Raw genomic sequence first — 18839 nt, 5'->3', positions numbered from 1 at the left:
TTAATTGAAATATCACCATATTACGAAGGAAAACAATTTGGAGATGAAATCATTACTCAACAGGGCCTTGAGAGACATTTTCATGCCTATGGAGTTTTAAATACCTAAGATATTTATGAGACAATTCATTAATTCCCTTATCCTGGCAGGGTGTGGTGGCTCACACCAGTAATCCCAGCACATTGGGAGGCTGAGGCGGGAGGATCACCTGAGGTCAGGAGTTCGAGACCAGCCTGGCCAACGTGGTGAAACCCCATCTCTACTAAAAATACAAAAATTAGCCCGGCATGGTGGTAGGAGCCCGTAGTACCACCTACTCGGGAGGCTAAGGCAGGAGAATCGCTTGAATCCAGGAGGCAGAGGTTGCAGTGAGCCAAGATTGTGCCACTGCACTCCAGCCTGGGTGACAAGAGCAAAACTCTGTCTCAAAAATAAATAAATAAATAAAAGTCCCTTTTCCTTTAAGTATGAATTTTTATTCCTAGCCTTTATTATTAATACCAGGAAATATTCAACATTTACTGATTTATCACCACATGCTAAATCCTTGACAAACATCTCATTCCCAACAATGCAGAGAAGTCAGCAGTATTTTACGAAGGAGTATAAACAATAAACAACTTGCCCAAAGTCACCTGGCTAGATAGAAGAGCTGGGACTTCAGAAGCAAGACCTCCTTCCTCCAAAACCCACTACCCTCTTTTTTTTTTTTTTTAAAGACAGGGTCTGTTTCTGTGGCCCAGGTTGGAGTGAAGTGGCATGATCCTGGCTCACTGCAACCTTTGCCTCCCAGGCTCAAACCATCCTCCCCACCTCAGCTCCCCCAGTGCTGGGACTACAGGCACGTGCCACCACACCTTCCTCATTTTTGTATTTTTTATAGAGGTGGGGTTTTGCCACATTGCCGAGGCTAGTCTCGAACTCCTCAGCTCAAGTGATCTGCCCACCTAAGCTTCCCAAAGTGCTGGAATTACAGGTGTGAGCCACCGCACCCGGCCCCCACTAACCTTTATTGCTTTTAAAAACAAGGGGCTGAGTGCAGTGGCTCATGCCTGTAATCCCAATACTTTGGGATGCTGAGGTGGGCAGATCACCTGAGGTCAGGAGTTCAAGACCAGCCTGGCCAACATGGTGAAACTCCATCTCTGTTAACAACATAAAAATTAGCTGGGCATAGTGGCACACGCCTGTATTCCCAGCTACTCGGCAGGCTGAGGCAGGAGAATCTCTTGAGCCCGGAAGGCAGAGGTTGCAGTAAGCAGAGATCATGCCACCACACTCCAGCCTGGGAGACACAGTGAGACTCCATCTCAAAAAAAAAAAAAAAAAAAAAAAAGTCTTTGGGATATTTCAACATTAAAAATATTAAGGGATTACTGTTAGTTTTGTGTGTGTGAAAATGAGGGGAAAAAAAAATGTGGCCGGGTGCAGTGGCTCACGCCTGTAATCCCAGCATTTTGGGAGGCCGAGGCAGGCAGATCACAAGGTCAGGAGTTCAAGACCAGCCTGGCCAATATGGTGAAACCCCATCTCTACTAAAAATACAAAAATCAGCCTGGCGTGGTGGCAGGCACCTGTAGTCACAGCTAGTCGGGAGGTTAAGGCAGGAGAATCGCTTGAACCCTGGAGGTGGAGGTTGCAGTGAGCCGAGATTGTGCCACTGCACTCCAGCCTGGGGGACAGAGCGATACACTGTCTCAAAAAAAAAAAAAACACAAACAAACGTAAGGGCGGGACAGTGGCTCATGCCTATAATCCCAGTACTTTGGTTTGGTTTTGTTTTGAGACGGAGTTTCACTCTTGTTGCCCAGGCTAGAGTGCAATGGCACGATCTCGGCTCACCACAACCTCCGCCTCCTGGGTTCAAGCGATTCTCCTGCCTCAGCCTCCCAAGAGTAGCTGAGATTACAGGCATGTGCCACCATGCCCGGCTAATTTTTTGTATTTTTAGTAGAGATGGGGTTTCTCCATGTTGGTCAAGCTGGTCTCGAACTCCTGACCTCAGGTGATCCGCCCACCTCGGCCTCCCAAAATGCTGGGATTACAGGAGTGAGGCACCATGCCCGGCCAATCCCAGTACTTTGGAAGGCCGAGGCAGGAGAATCACTTGAGCCCAAGAGTTTGAGACCAGCCTAGGCAACATAGCAAGACCTCGTCTCTATAAATAATAATAATAAAAAAAAAATTAGCCAAGCGCGGTGGCATACACCTGTAGTCCCAACTACTCAGGAGGATGAGGCAGGAGGATCCCTTGAACCCAGGAGGTTGAAGCTGCAAGACAGCTGTGATTGTGCCACTGCACTCCAACCTGAGCAACAGAGTGAGAGTCCATCATAAAGAAAAAAAAAAAGTAAGAGTCTTTTTCTTTGGCATACACTACTGATAAAGTTATGGATGAAATACAAACTAACAAGGCCCACTGAAGGGCCCATGGAGGAATTTTACACACATTTTCTGAGAGGAATAAAACAAAAGTAATAATGGTAACATATACTCAACTCCTCATAAATCTTCAAGCCAGGAAAACTCTATAAACTATGTTTTCTTTTTCTTTTCTTTTTTTTATTTTTAAACACAGGCTCTCACTGTCACCCACACTGGAGTACAGTGGCAGGATCATAGCTCACTGCAGCCTTGAACTCCTGGGTTCAAGCAATCCTTCCACCTCAGCTTCCCAAGGAGCTGGGACTACAAGGCGTGCACCACCATGCCAAACTAATTTTTTTTTTCTGTTTTATAGAGATGAGGTTTCACTCTGTGGCCAGGACTGGTCTCAAACTCCTGGCTTCAAGCAGTCCTCCTGCCTTGGCCTCCCAGAGTGCTGGGATTACAGGCATGAGCCACTGTGCCCAGCCAAACCAGGTTTCTTTAATTTCCTTTACAGATTAGGAAATGGAGGGAAAGGGTAACATTTACTGATATTTCCAATGACTGATGTCAGACAGTTATGATAATACTTGGGTGAGGAAACAGGCTCATATAGGTTAAGTAACTTGCTAGGCTGTAAAGTTCTGCCTCCAATGTGCATAACACAATGAAAGGTTCAAGAGGTTTAAGCCATATGCCCAAATTACATTTGGCCCCAAGAAAGTGGCAAATACAGGCACTCAAACTCAGGCATTCCACCTCCAAATCCTACATCCTCACCACCACATACCATGCAGCCTGGACATGAAAAGTGACCTCTTGGCCAGGCACAGTGGCCTGTAATCCTAGCACTTTGGGAGGCCGAGGAGAGTGGATCACTTGACGTCAGGAGTTCAAGACAAGCTTGGCGAATATGGTGAAAACCCATCTCTTCCAAAAATACAAAAATTAGCCGGGCATGATGGCATGCGCCTGTAATCCTAGCTACTCGGGAGGCTGAGGCAGGAGAATTGCTTGAATCCAGGAGGCAGAGGTTGCAGTCAGCTCTGAGATGATGTCACTGCATTCCAGCCTGGACAACAGAGTGAGAATGTCTCAAAAAGAGAAGAAAAAAAAAAGAAAAAAAGAAAAAAAAACAAAACAAGAAAAAGAAAAGTGGCCTCTTTAATTACAAGTGGCCTTTACAAGTTGCACATGTCTAATTATCATATAGGTCACAGCATGACCAATTTCCTACTCATCAAAGCACATTACACAGAATTCAATACTCCATGGAACCAAGGGACAGTCAAGCAACCCAAACCAGTCATGCCCAGGAGCCTCAAGAAAGGCAGAAAAGTATTCAAAAACATGGAGACAGAAAGTAGAATGGTAGCTGCTGGGGCTGGGAGGAGGTTCGTGAAAGAGGGAGTCAGTGTTTAATGGGTACAGAGTTATAATTTTTTTTTTTTTTTTTTTGAGATGGAGTCTCGCTCTGTCACCTAGGCTGGAGTGCAGTGCAGCAATCCTGGCTCAGTGCAACCTCCACCCGCCCCCGCGTTCAAACAGTTCTCCTGCTTCAGGCTCCCTAGTGGCTGGGATCACAGGCACGTGCTACCACGCCCAGCTAATTTTTGTATTTTTAGTAGAGATGGGGTTTTGCCATGTTGGCCAGGCTGGCCTCGAACTCCTGACCTCAAGTGATCTACCTGCCTCAGCCTCCCAAAGTGCTGGGATTACAGGCATGAGCCATTGGACCCGGCCCAGAGTTTCAATTTTGAGGAGTTACGGAGATGGAGAGTGGTGATGGTTGCACAACATTATTTAATACCAGTAAGCTATATAACTTAAAAATGGTTAAAATGGCAAATTTTATATTATGTGTATCTGACCACGACAACAACAACAACAACAACAACAAAAATTGAAGAAGAAAGAAAAATGTAGAAAGGCAGCTTGAGTTGGGAGAACTGGGCTTCTACAATTAAAGGATGTTTTGCATGGTCAAGAATGAAGGCCAGGCACAGTGGCTCACGCCTGTAATCCCAGCACTTTGGGAGGCTGAGGCGGGCGGAGACCAACCTGGCTAATACGGTGAAACCCGTCTCTATCAAAAATATGAAAATTAGCCGGATGTGGTGGTGCAGGCCTATAATCCCAGCTACTCAGGAGGCTGAGGCATGAGAATCACTTGAACACCAGAGAAGGAGGTTGCAGTGAGCCGAGATCGTGTCACTGCACTTCAGCCTGGGTGACAGAGCAAGAATCCATCTCAGAAAAAAAAAAAAGAATAAAATCTTGCTCACACCTGTAATCCCAGCACTTTAGGCCGAGGTGGGTGGAGCACCTGAGGTCAGGGGTTCGAGACCAGACTGACCAACATGGTAAAACTCCATCTCTACTAACAACAGAAAATTAGCCAGGCGTGTTGGCACATGCCTGTAATCCCAGCTACTTGGGAGGCTGAGGCAAGAAAATCACTTGAACTCGGGAGGCGGAGGTTGCAGTGAGCCAAGATCGTGCCATTGCACTCCCGCCTGGGCTACAAGGTGAAACTCCATCTCAAAAAAAAAAAAAAAAAAAAAAGGCCAGGCACCAGTGGCTCATGTCTGTAATCCCAGCACTTTGGGAGGCCAAGGCTGGTGGATCATCTGAGATCAGGAGTTCAAGACCAGCCTGGGCAACATGGTGAAACCCCGTCTCTACTAAAAATATAAAAGATTAGCCAGGTGTGGTGGTGTTCGCCTGTAATCCCAGGTACTCAGGAGGTTGAGGCAGGAGAATCACTTGAACCCGGGAGGCGGAGGCTGCAGTGAGCCAAGATCATGCCACTGCCTTCCAGCCTGGGAGACAGAGTCAGACTCTGCCTCAAAAAAAAAAAAAAAGAAAAGAAAAAAAAGAAAAAAGAATGAGCCAGGCATGGTGGCTCATGCCTGTAATCCTAGCACTTTGGGAGGCCGAGGCGGATGGATTATGAGGTCAGGAGATCGAGACCATCCTGGCTAACATGGCGAAACCCCTGTCTCTACTAAAAATACAAAAAATTAGCCGGGCATCGTGGAGGGCATCTGTAGTCCCAGCTACTCAGGAGGCTGAGGCAGGAGAATGGCGTGAACCCGGGAGGCGGAGCTCGCAGTGAGCTGAGATTGTGCCACTACACTCCAGCCTGGGCAACAGTGTGAGACTCCGTCTCAAAAAAAAAAAAAAAAAAGAAAAGAAAAGAAATCTGGGGTGAGGGTGGCAAAGTGCCTCAGTGCTGGTTTCCAGGCTGCCACCTGTTTGATTTGTAGTTAAAATGACTTACTCAAATTTCTAGGGGAAAAAGCACGATAGCTACAGAGAGAGGGATGTAAGAGCACTAGGACAGGAGGCAAAGAAACCTGGACTCCAATCCAGGCCCTGCTTATTAGCCAAATGACCTTGGACAAATCACTCATCTCAGTTTCCTCCTCTGTTAGGACAGGATAATAGGTCAGATGTAAGGATTCAATGACATTTAAGACAGTGCTCCAAAAATGCTAGCTATAGTTATCATTATTGTAAAATGCCCACATTTCCAGACCAAGTTTCCACAACCTAGAAATCCCAACACCTGTGCACCTGTAGAAGCAAGAAAGGCATTGGCCGGGCACGGTGGCTCACGCCTGTAATCCCAGCAGTTTGGGAGGCCGAGGCGGGTGGATCACTTGAGGTCAGGAGTTCAAGACTAGCCTGGCGAACATGGTGAAACTCCATCTCTACTAAAAATACAAAAAATTAGCCAGGCATGGTGGCGGGCACCTGTAATCCCAGCTACTCAGGAGGCTGAGGCAGGAGAATTGCTTGAACCCCGGAGACGGAGGTTGCAGTGTGCCGAGGTTGCACCACTGCACTTCTGGGCGACAGAGCGAGACTCCGCCTCAACAAAAAAAAAAAGAAAGAAAGGAATGTCAACCCACCAGCTATGGACTTTTTCCATATGAGAAAGAGACCTCTTGTAAATCAGGTCTCTACTAGGACAGAGACCCCCAAATATCCATCTAAGATACCTGGAAGTCAGCCTTTAAAATCTGAGAATTATGTTCCTGACATGGAATAAACTATCATTGAATAAAAACCTTGGTTTAGGCCAGGCGCAGTGGCTCACACCTGTAAACCTAGCACTTTGGGAGGCCCTGGCAGGCGGATCATGAGGTCAGGAGTTCGAGACCAGCCTGGCCAATATGATGAAAGCCAGTCTCTACCAAAAATATAAAAAATTAGCACGGTGAGGTGGCACACACCTGTAGTACCAGCTACTTGGGAGGCTGAAGCAGGAGAATCACTTGAATCCGGGAGGCAGAGGTTGCAGTGAGCCGAGATTGCACCATTGTACTCTAGCCTGGGCAACAAAGTGAGACTCCACCTCAAAAAAAAAAAAAAAAACCCTTTGTTTAAATCCCAAGCCCCTCCTCTTGCTCCTTCCCCAAAGTTCACTGATTCAGGCTCCACCACTCTTTCCTAAAACTGTCCTATTTACATTTAGTCACTCATATTAGGCTTCTAAAATTGTACAGGATTTCTGCCAGCTCATTAGTTCCATTATTTGGCAAAAGAGAGGAAGGTCCAGGTAGGACCTAGCCCAAGATCTAGCAAAGTTGTCAAAGCATTATTACAAATTAAGGGTTCAATTTTTTTTTTTTTTTTTTTGAGACACAGTTTCACTCTTGTTGCCCAGGCTGAAGCGCAGTGGCATAATCTCGGCTCACTGCAACCTCTGCCTCTCGGGTTCAAGCCATTCTCCTGCCTCAGCCTCCCGAGTAGCTGGGATGACAGGCACCTGCCACCACGCCTGACTAATTTTTTGTATTTTTAGTAGAGACGGAGTTTCACTGTGTGTTGGCCAGGCTGGTCTTGAACTCCTGACTTCAGGTGATCCATCCGACTTGGCCTCCCAAAGTGCTGGGATTACAGGCGTGAGCCACAGTGCCTGTCTCAATTTTCATTAGGTTACCCTATAGTCAATAGCCTGTAAGGGGCAGTCACTGGCAAAGATGGATTAGACAAAGACATCACCCTCCCTTTCTCTAGGCTCATAATCCAATCAAGGTTCTTGACTAAGCATACATTTTGGTTTAAAGAATGTTTATCAAGAAAAATGTCCCAGCTTAACCAACATAGTGAAACCTTGTCTCTACTAAAACTACAAAAGATTAGTTGGGCATGGTGGTGCGCGCCTATAATCCCAGCTACTCAGGAGGCTGAGGCACAAGAATCGCTTGAATTCAGGATGCACAGGTTGCAGTAAGCCAAGACTGCGCCACTACACTCCAGCCTAGGCAACAGAGCAAGACCCTTTCTCAAAATAAATAAATAAATAAATAAATAAAATTAATAAAAAGACTTTATCAAGAAAAATGTAAACATCCTCCCTATTATTTCTTAGGAAGATGATGAAAGAAGAAAACTCCAGAGGTTAAATATACCTTTAAGTCCTGACTTCCAAGCCCCCTCAGCAACTGTCTTTGACAATAATCAGGTGCTCTCAAAGAACTGTTGGTTTTATTCATTTGTTAAGTTATTTGAAATACAGATTTCTTATCATTATCCTTAACAATTCCTTGTTCTGGGTTTTGTGGCTGTGTGTTCCTAGAAGAGCACTTGGAAGCAATGGGGTCTCGTGCTGTCACCCAGCTGTAGTGCAGTGGTACAATCCTAGCTCACTGCAGCCTCTGAACTCCCTCGTCAGCCTCCCAAGGAGCTGGGACTACAAGCACGCACCACCATGCCTGACTACTTTTTTGTTTTTGTGGGGGGAGTAGAGACAGGAATCTCACTTTGTTGCCCAGGCTGGTCTTGAACTCCTGGCTTCAAGCAATCCTCCCACTCTGGCCTCCCAAATTGTTGGGATTACAGGCGTAAGCCACTGCACCCACCCAACCACGAGTGACTGTCAAATGGTATTTGCACTTAGGATACACTTTCAAACTTCAGAAAGGAAGTTTAAGCACCTTTACAATCCAGGAAGACATACCAGGCAACTGATTCCCACAGATACAGGAGATCTTGGGGAAGGGGACTAAAAACATTACATCTCATACTTTCCCCAAATCCCAGCCAAAGGCAAACAACCTGCTTGCTTCCTCTTTAAATTTCATGCCACCTGCCCTGCTAATTCAAACCAAAAAACAAAGCTGTGGTATGGAGGAAATGAAGTCCCTTTTTAAGTATACATTAGATAAGAGAACTGACAAGTAAATACGGGGTATATAAGGTACAGACTCCTTCTTGGTAAGGCAGAGAAGTCACAAACATTGAATGGAGAACTCAGGAAGACTTCTTTGAGGATTTCAGGTAGTTCTGAATGAAATACAGCATGGAACTGGAAGAAGACATGGAAGCAAGAAGAACGCTGAAGTTGGGTTGAGAACAAGCTGGCTGCCTCAGCTAGAAAAAAAGATAGTGGCAGAAGTGACTCGGACAAGGGAATAACTGGCAGGCTGCCCAAGGGAGCACATGAAAGAAATCAGATCTGCTGCAACAAGCTTCCACAGGCAATGGGGTTTCTAAGCAAGGTAGCGACCAAGATTCAGCCAGGGTGGACATTGCAGATCATCAGCCCCTCATTTTACAAATGGGGAGAAGCAGGCCCATAGCATTAAGTGACTTGCCTGAGGTCTCACAGTAAGTGGAAGAGCTAGGACTAGAGCCAAATCCAGATCAAATCCGTTACTGAATAGGATCTGACACTCATGTGAGGAATAGGGGTTGGAGGAGGACAGGGACACAAAATAGTCTAGTCATTCAGGTTTGTCCTGATTAGGGCTGGCAACAGGATCACGTGGAAGAGGGCCAGACAGGTGACAGCCAGGGAAATAGGTACAGATGATCCAACACACTTAGAAAGGAAAAACACTTTCAGAGGTAGTCTTTGTCTCCAAAAAAATTTTTTGAAAAAAGGAAAAACTCACTTGAGACTTAGAATAGATTAGACATGTGGGTACAAAAGGAGAAAGATCATCATAAAGCATGATCACCATCAAAGAATATCATCTTCTCCCCAGCATTTGCCTTTCTGGAGCACCCATTTAGAGAAAGCCAGAAGCTTCCATTCAAGGTCGGGGAACGTAGCTTTATCCTGGCTTTTCCTGGCCCATTTCCAGAACCCAGAAAACCAAGAAAGACTCCTTGGAAATTCCAACACCTGTGACCCACTGATTTGGGGTATCACAGACTCCCTACTCATGGTAGGATGAGGAACCAGAGAGACAAGCTGGCTATGCAGTATTTATTAGAATGATTCTATATCAATAATTATGTTCACATTCAAGTAAGAAATATGTAACCATTTAAATTTGGCAATAGCCAGGCATGGCAGCTCACACCTATAATCCCAACACTTTGGGAAGCTAAGGTGGAGGACTGCTTGAGCCCAGAAGTTCAAGACCAACCTGGGCAAAATGGCAAGATCTCATCTCTACAAAAAATTTAAAATTAGCCAGGTGTGGTGGCACGTGCCAGTCGTCCCTGAAACTCAAGAGGCTGAGGGAAGGATCGCTTGAGCCCAGAAGGTCGAGGCTGCAGTAAGCCGTGATCACACCACTGCACTCCAGCTTGGGTGACAGAATGAGACCCTGTCCCCACCCAAAATATATATATATACACACAGAAACCAAACTCCTGGAGAAGTTTTGGCCTTTTTTTTTTTTTTCTTTTTTTTTTTTTGGAGACAGAGTCTCACTCTGTGGCCCAGGCTGGAGTGCAGTGGTGCAATTTTGGCTCACTGCAACCTCCGCCTCCCGGGTTCAAGCAAGTATCCTGCCTCAGCCTCCCATGTAGCTGGGATTACAGGTGCCTGCCACCACACCCAGCTAATTTTTCTATTTTTAGTAGAGACAGGGTTTCACTGTGTTAGCCAGACTGGTCTCGAACTCCTGACCTCGTGATCTGCCCACCTCAGCTCCCAAAGTGCTGGGATTACAAGCATGAGCCACCGCGCCCAGCCAGTTTTGGCCAATATTTAAAAAGCTATGTGCTAGAATAACTAATTGAGTATAACTAATAAAGGGGACTATGGCCTTGTACAAACTTTTAAGGGATGTGTGTCTGGATAAAGATAAAATAAAAAAATATAAGGCTAACCACCACCTTCCTATTTTCACAGAGAAACTTTGTCTTCGTGTATGAAACCTCACTACTAAAAGTGTAGTTCAGTAACATCAGCATCACCTGCAAATCAGAAATGCATTCAGGTCCCATCCTAGATCTACCAAATCAGAATCAGCATTTCAACAAGACCCCTGGGTGACTTACATGCACATTCAAGTTTGAGAAGCACTGGTGTAGAATACTTTAAGGGTGCACTGTACGGCAGTACACAGATAAAGTATCAAGCAGCCAAAGAAAGAGACAAAGTATCTGTTCACTTTCAGTATACTATATTTTATTAGGTACTGCTCAGACAGACCTCCAGTGATTTTTATAAATTTGGTACTTCCTAATGGCCACATGATCTAACTGTGGGATCTATTTCATTTCTGGAAATAACACAACTTAGTTCTAGGGCTTTCATGCACATGAAATATAAAACAGCTTAGTTGTTCTGAAAACATGATAATGGTTAATTTTATTCAAGTCCCAACACTGAGTTCAGAGCACTTCTCCATAGGCCCCATTAATCTCTCCAGGTTTCTGGGAGTTATCATTAAATCCCTCGGCATCCTTAAGAAGCAGGTGCTTAGCAAACATCCAGTTTCCAAATGAGAGTCAGAGGGGCTTGATCCTGAAAGTGTAGTATTTTCCTGCCTTGTCCTACTGGTATAGCTTCTTGGACCTAAAATCTCTCTCCTGCTGAGGCCTCATGCAGCTGCACACTCAAGTACTTCCCAAAAGGAAGAAAGGTCAGAGGTATCATTATCCCCAAGCACTTGGAATTCCAGCTGTGGAGAAATTAATCTGGTTGGGGGTTCAGGCTGAGAAGCCCTGAATAAGATCTGTAAAGGCAGAAGGAAACACAAAAGAAAGAACTATTGAGGCTCTTAAGAGATAGGAGGTCCCAGATATTTGCAGATTTTAAAGTGAGGATTGGGGGTAAAGATTGACAAGAGGTTGGCCGGGCTTGGTGGCTCACGCCTGTAATCCCAGCACTTTGGGAGGCGGAGGCAGGTGGATCACGAGGTCAGGAGATCGAGACCACAGTGAAACCCCGTCTCTACTAAAAACAAAAAAATTAGACGGGCGCAGTGTGGTGGGTGCCTGTAGTCCCAGCTGCTCGGGAGGCTGAGGCAGGAGAATGTCGTGAACCCGGGAGGCGGAGCTTGCACTGAGCCGAGATCGCGCCACTGCACTCCAGCCTGGGCGACAGAGCGAGACTCTGTCTCAAAAAAAAAAAAAAGAAGATTGACAAGAGGATGATTGGGAGAGAAAAATATCCATTTCCCCACCGACACCCCAGGGACAAGAACAAAAAGAGTATCCAAGGGATTCCTCCAAACGACATCTTTTCTTCATAAAAGATAGTAAGAAAGCCAATATAGGGAAGAAGTTTATGGGCTAGAAGCAGTGCTGGAAAAATCTGAGAGTTTTGTTTGTTTTTGTTTTCCAGCACAAGGAGATAAAGCAAAGGAGAAAACAGTATGCAACTAAACAGAATCTTAGGTCTTCTAGAAGTAAACCACCAGGAGGATTCAGAGTCCTGTGATTAACCAAAGAAATGGTTTCCACTTTGAATCCAGCGCTGGGGGCCCAGGCAGTCCTAGACTTGAGGCCACCTCCAGCACAAGGAAAATCTTTATAGCCACTACGTAAACAGAACAATTCCAAAGAAAGACAGAAACCAGAAAAATGTCTGGGGATTGGGCAAGCCAAGAGAGAAGAGATCCTGCTAGCGGAAAGATAAAAGATAGGCCTATCAAAAACAATGTGCAGGTAGCCCTTTAGGAGAGGAATCCTTCCCTGGGAGGAGAGGAGAATTCAGGAGGTGTGACTCTGGGAAGTGTGCTCAGAAAAGGCCGCAGAAGCACAGAGAAAAGTGCCGTGCTGAACAAAGATACGCACTCGCCAGAGGAAGAGGAAATGGGTGCACTGACCAGACTGGGGAGAGCACCTCAAGGGGAGTGTGGCTCCAAAAAGGGAAGGAAACTGAGGAATGAAAATGTCTTGGATGACAGAAAAGCTAAACAGGGTAGGAAGGCATGCTCAAAACCACAGACCACTCGCCACCTGGAAATGAGAGGACTCACAAAAAGGTGTGCCCCCCAAATTTAAGAAGCATCTGGAAAGTGGCTGCACTCTGAGAGTTGTATAACTAAAAGGGGTTCACCTCGTACATTTGGGGGGCAGAAGAAACAAATATACTCCCAGATATGAAAATGAGTCTCCTTTAGGAAATAAGGTAGTTTGATTTGGGGAACACGTGAAAAGTGTGTAACCCCAAGAATACAGTCTCGGGAGAAGGCAGTGAATTCCCTTATTTGTGAAACTGGAAATAAGTACCCATAAACTTCAAAATGTGGACATTGTTTTCCGCCCAACCTCAGGTTTGAAGGGCTGAGGAAAGGAAGTGGCCCCTAAATGTAAGAAATTCCAGAAGGCATGCTGTCAGATTTGGGACCTGGAAAAGGGGAATTCTTCCTTGGAGTGGAGGGGATACAAGAAAGTATCCCAAAACTTTAGCTAATGGACCCCAGATCTGAGGAGCCGATAACAGGGTTAACCTCTAAATTGGAACGGAAATGCAGAATCAAATTGGAGGCCCGAAAAAAGGAATGTGCTCCCACTTTGGGGGCTGAGGGAAGAGGGTATGCCCTAAATTTGGGGGGGGGGAGGGCTTTTAGAAATTTAGATAAAATTCCAGAGCTAGAGCTTAAGAAAGGGGATGTGCCGCCCAGTTTTCAAAACTATAGAGAAAAGGGACACTCCCATATTTGGGGTCTTGAGAAAGGAATGTGCTCCCCAGAATAGGATTAAAAAAGCCAATTTTAAAAAACATATTCCCAAAGCGCAAGGCAATAGCAGAGGCTGCTGATGAGGCTCTAGGTGCCCATACAGCTCAGGCTCGGGCCCTAGGGCTTACCCGCACCCCCAACACGGCCCGCTCCGCGCCCCGGGCCCGCACCCCACGGCCCAGCCCCCTCGGGCGGCGCTGATTGGCGGCAGCCGCCGCCACTCTTGCGGGTAGCCCCGGGGATTGGGCACCGCTCGCACGCCCGCCACGCTCTCAGCAGCAGTCCCAGGGCCTCCCTCCAGGCTGGGCGAGCGGGGCCAGGCGGGGAGCGGGGCCGGGCAGGGGACCGAAGCAGCGGTGGCGTCCGTCGCCGTCCCCGCCCGCACGGCGCGCGCGCAGCGCGGGCCCGGCCCAACCCGGCCCGACCGGCCGGCTTCGCCTCGCCGCGAGCTCACCTCACGGCCCCACTCCGGCTGCGCCGCTCCAGGACCAACCGACAGAAGGACTCTGCGTGCTCTGCACCACGTGACCCCCGGGACGCGCCCAGCGTATCCCCCGCCCCCCACACACACGCATCATCGCCACCACCGAGTGACGTAAGGTCCCAGCTGCCCCGCCCCCTGCCCCGTCTGCCCGATCACTGTGGCAACGGCCTGCGCAGGCCACGCCCACTACCCTGACGCGCGGGAAACAGGCCCGCGCCCTAGCAGGAACACGAAGTCCCCACTCACTCGTAATCACTGAGATCACCGAAGCCGGGGAATGGACGCTATCCATCACCCGTTAATTTTGCCACCTAAATGCGTCTCAAAGCTTCCCATTTCTCCATCGAAGCGACCACCATCTCTCTCCAAGATGAAGATGGTTTCCACCCTATTACTCTTCGCCGTTCTAATCCATTCTTCGTACACCGGCAGAGAGGTCTTTTCAAAACGCCATCCCCTGCTCAAAGCTCGTTTCCCTCCCTACTCCGGATTAAGATCTAACTCTTCACCTAGACTATCTACCAGGCTCTTCAGAGTCTGGACCTGACCTGCTGCTTTCTTATCCTCACGAATCCAGCTCCCCCACATTCTCAGTGTCCTTCAACTCCGCTAATAATCCAGGTTCTTCTCATCTCAGAGCCTTTGCACTCATTTCTCCCCCACTTTATAATTAACTCCTAGAAAGGTTTCCAATTGCTGCTAAGGATAAGGAGCTATATTTTCTCTGGGGACGAAGGTCGGAGTTGAAGCCACCCCAAAAGAATATGAGACCAGGAGCAGTGGCTCACGCCTGTAATCCCAACACTATGAGAGGCTGAGGTGGGTAGATCACTTGAGCTCAGGAGTTCGAGACCAGCCTGGGCAACATACCTAGACCCCCGTCTCTCCAAGAAATACAACAATTAGCCAGGCGTGAACGTGCGCACCTGTGGTCCCAGCTCAACCTTCTGAGTAGCTGGGACTGCAGGCCCATGCCACCATGCCTAGCTAATTTTTTTTTTTTTTTTTTTTTTTTTTTGAGACACGGTCTCACTGTGTCACCCAGGCTGGAGTGCAGTGGCGCAGTCTCGGCTCCTCATAACCTCCACCTCCTAGGCCCAAGCAATTCTCCCACCTCAGTCTCCCAGATAGCTGGAACCACAGGTGTGCACCTGGCTAATTTTTGCATTTTTTTGTAGAGACGCAGTTTCACGATGTTGCCCAGGCTGGTCTTGAATTCCTGGGCTCAAGCAGTCCACCCACCTCAGCCTCCCAGAGTGCTGGAATTAACACCGTACTTGGCCAATTTTTTTTTTTTTTTTTTTTTTTTTTGAGATAGAGTCTCGCTCTGTAGCCCAGACTGGAGTGCAGTGGTGCGATCTTGGCTCACTGCAACCTCTGCCTCCCGGGTTCAAGCAATTCTTTGTCTTAGCATCCCAAGTAGCTGGGATTACAGGCACACGCCGCCACACCCAGCTAATTTTTTGTATTTTTTTTAGTAGAGACGGGTTTTCACCATCTTGGCCAGGCTGGTCTTGAACTCCTGACCTCATGATCCGCGCGCCTCGGCCTCCTAAAGTACTGCGATTACAAGCGTGAGCCACCGCGCCCGGCCGAGTTTTTTTTTTGTTTTTTTTAGAGACAGGGTCTCACTTTGTTGACCAGGCTGGTCTCAAACTCCTTGGCACAAGTGATCCTCCTGCCTCAGCCTCCAGAAATGCTGGAATTACAGGCCTCAGCCAGCAAATCCAGCCTGAGGGGTGCTTTTTAACCAGGGCTGGAGACTAAGGAGGGTATTGCCTCAGTTGAGGTAGTCAGGGCAAAGAGCAGCCCTTAGGTAGAGACACTGTGGAACCAGGGACAAAAGCTTCAGCTACACTTGCTTGGGCAGTACATGTATTCTATTAAAATTGTAACATGGCTGGGCGCGGTGGCTCACGCATGTAATCCCAGCACTTTGGGAGGCCAAGACGGGCAGATTACCTGAGGTGAGGAGTTCGAGACCAGCCTGGCCAACATGGTGAAACCCTCTCTCTACTAAAAATGCAAAAATTAGCCAGGCGTGGTGGTGCATGCCTGTAGTCCCAGCTACTTGAGAGGCTGAGGCAGGAGAATGACTTGAACCCTGGAGGCAGAGGTTGCAGTGAGCCGAGATAGCACCACTGCACTCTAGCCTGAGTGATAGAGCAAGATTCCATCTCAAAAAATAATAATAAAATAAAATAAAATTGTAACAATACAGAAAAGATTCACATGACCCCTGCATAAGGATAAGCATGCAAATTCATGATACATTTCATACTTTTTAAAAAATCAGCAATTTGAGAATCAGTGCCACTCAGTCAAGTAAGTGCTCACATATAGGAAGGGCCTTCCCAAGATCCTCTGGGTTTATGTTTATTAATATGAAATTGCTCAGATGTCACTGGCTATGGTAGCACACAAAGAACTTTTTGCCCCCCAACCACAATAATGCCAAGAACTCCAGACTCTGTAGCCCCGTATAAATATAGCATGTTTCTTTACTTATTCAACCTGCATTTACCGAGAGTCAAATTCAAGTTGGGCACCAAACACTCAGAGCACAATGAGACTTAGGCCCTGCTCTCGAGGAGCTCACAAACTGGTGAAGTAATCATGGCAAGCAAAAGAGAAATATGTTACAAGGGCCCCTGAGCTACAACAGGAGTGCAGGCTTGGAAAACAAACAGGCACAAGGACAGCTCCACCAAGAAAGAGCAACAGCTGCTGCCCCCAGCACCACTGCGCACCACTGCTGTGATTCAATCTTAGTATCCCTTTGTCTTTGAGTCACTCACTCAAGAGGCAAGGTCTTGGCCAGCAGCCACTGTCGATTGGCCAATCTCAGGTCACATGGATGAGTCCAGCCTGCCAGGGAAAGAAGAGAGGAATGACCTGCCCCTAAGGGTACTCCCCAAGATGGGAAGTGAGGGTTGGAAGGAGACTGACACTGATCAGGGAAAAATAACTGAATACAGATAAGAAAAAAGTACCTTGTGAGCTAAGCTCTTTCTGATGTAAAAACTTGCAGAAATTTGACTTACCAGCTTCTTCTGAACTGAATATTAATGGAATGCTAGCCAGAGAGCTCCAGTTTACAAGATTTTGGTCTAAAGTCCACTGACTTTAGACCAGAAGTAACATCTACCTTCTGCCTTAAGATCCTCCCCAGCATCTTACTAATACTGTATTTCAAAACTGTAGTCCCAGCCCATAAGCTGAGAGCTCCACAATGAAACCCTGTGTGCATCCATACAAAGTATAGGATAGCACAAAAAGCATCTACCTGCATGGAAGAGTTGTCACTCTCTGTAGGCATTGCTTTTCTTCAATATTCACTTTTTTTACTCAATGGGATAATATATATCTACCAACGCAGAATTGTCACGTTTAAGTTCAATAATATGTGAGAAAATGTACTGAACTACAAAGTTCTATACAACTTCATTTCTAATTTCTTTTTTACTAGATTCAGCATATTCAAAATATTCCTAGCTAAAGAGAAGCAGAATTAAAGATCCAACATGAGATAAAATATTCAATTAGGAAACTGATCTTTCTCAACGTCTACCCAACAAACCTCTATACTCTATCCTTATGCAACCCTAAAGCACTTACAGTGAGTCTGTTAAGGGAAAAGAGGGAAACTAAAACAGAAAAGTAAGCCCTCTAGATCTCACAGACCCCATGTACTGAGTATCAGCAAACTTGAGCATGTCAGTCCCCAAAAGCAGGAACTGGGGTGTGATCTCTGCAGCACCAAGCTGAGTGTGAGAACTCAGGAAGCCGGAAACCACAGTCACAGTAGCATCTGAAAGGTCCAAGACCTCAACAAGGCACCAGAGGCCCAAGGGAAGCAGGTTGTCTTGGCCCTGGCCGGACGTCTCTCCAGTCTGGGCTCCACGGAAAGTTCCCAAACTCCCCAGGCCTTCACTGCTCTCCAAGTGAGGGGGAGGAGAATTAACTAGGAATTCCAAATTACTTCCTGCATTTTGCACGATTACAAGGAGGGAGGGAGCAGTCGGAAGGAAAGGAAAGCATTTTGTATTCTTGTCCTAGTCACTAAAAAGGCTGATAAGACCTGGCACGGAAGCTCACGCCTGTAATCCTAACACTCTGAGAGGCCAAGGCAGGCGAATCACTTGAGGTCAGGAGTTCGAGACCAGCCCGGCCAAAATGGTGAAACCCCATCTCTACTAAAATACAAAAATTAGCTGGGCGTGGTGGTACATGCCTGTAATCCCAGCTACTGGGGAGGCTGAGGCAGGAGAATTGCTTGAACCCGGGAGGCAGAGGTTGCAGTGAACCGAGATCATCATGCCACTGCACTCTAGCCTGGGTGACAGAGCCAGACTCTGTCTCAAAAAAAAAAAAAAAAGGGGGGGGGCCAGGCTTGGTGGCTCACTCCTGTAATCTCAGCACTTTGGGCGGCCAAGGCTGGCACATCACCTGAGGGCAGGAGTTCGAGACCAGCCTGGCCAACATGGTGAAACCCCATCTCTACTAAAATACAAAAATTTGCCAGGCGTCGTGGCGCATCCTGTAATCCCAGCGACTCGGGAGGCTGAGGCGGCAGAATCGCTTGAACCCAGAAGGCAGAAGTTGCAGTGAGCTGGGATCACACCATTGCACTCCAGTCACTGTTACCTGTAATTTAAACATACCTAATAAATATTTCTTGTGGGTTAAAATTCTTACGAGCCTAGAGATAAAGGGAAAGGGGGAGGATTTTCGCCTCAGGGGCTAAGAGAATGGAGGTTATAAAGAGGTAAATTAAACAAACAGTCTTGGAATATCCAGGTAATCCACTTCAGTCTCCAAACTTCTTGTAATTTAATTTTAAACAGTTAATGTTGTCACATGGTTCAAATACTGGAAATTACATAAACGTTGTACAATACAAAGTCTCCCTGAAATTCTTGTCCCTCATTGGTCCAGTTCCAATTGGTAAACATGACACTTACTTTTTTAATGGATCGTTTGTGTCAGGATCTTGCTCTGTTGCCCAGGCTGGAGTGCAGCGCCACAATCACAGCTTACTGCAGCTTCAAACTCCTGGGCTCAAGCAATCCTCCCACCTCAGCCTCCCAAGTAGCTGGGACTAC

At 47.0% G+C, this 18839-nt stretch overlaps 1 protein-coding gene and 1 pseudogene across 8 annotated transcripts in view; one reads left to right on the top strand and one right to left on the bottom strand.

Annotated features, from left to right (window-relative positions):
- PHF20 (PHD finger protein 20) overlaps nucleotides 1–13904 on the bottom strand; it is a 184482-nt gene extending 170578 nt beyond the window's left edge. For 2 of the 8 annotated variants that reach the window (XM_063802870.1, XM_063802874.1), the window contains exon 1: nucleotides 3158–3439. The gene's annotated coding sequence lies outside the window, so the exon portion shown is untranslated. Of the gene's footprint in view, nucleotides 1–3157; nucleotides 3440–13704 lie in introns of those variants that run through there. The other 6 variants (XM_001165874.6, XM_054674689.2, XM_063802871.1 and 3 more) reach the window with 6 other exon arrangements.
- A 2026-nt stretch (nucleotides 13905–15930) lies between these two features.
- LOC112206552 (U6 spliceosomal RNA) lies at nucleotides 15931–16019 on the top strand (annotated as a pseudogene).
- The last annotated feature ends 2820 nt before the right edge of the window (nucleotides 16020–18839 follow it).

This window comes from Pan troglodytes, chromosome 21 (assembly GCF_028858775.2).
Source record: "Pan troglodytes isolate AG18354 chromosome 21, NHGRI_mPanTro3-v2.0_pri, whole genome shotgun sequence".
Classification (NCBI taxonomy): Eukaryota; Metazoa; Chordata; class Mammalia; order Primates; family Hominidae; genus Pan; species Pan troglodytes.
The sequence above is the reverse complement of the archived record's forward strand: the minus strand, read 5'-3'. Positions and strand labels throughout refer to the sequence as shown.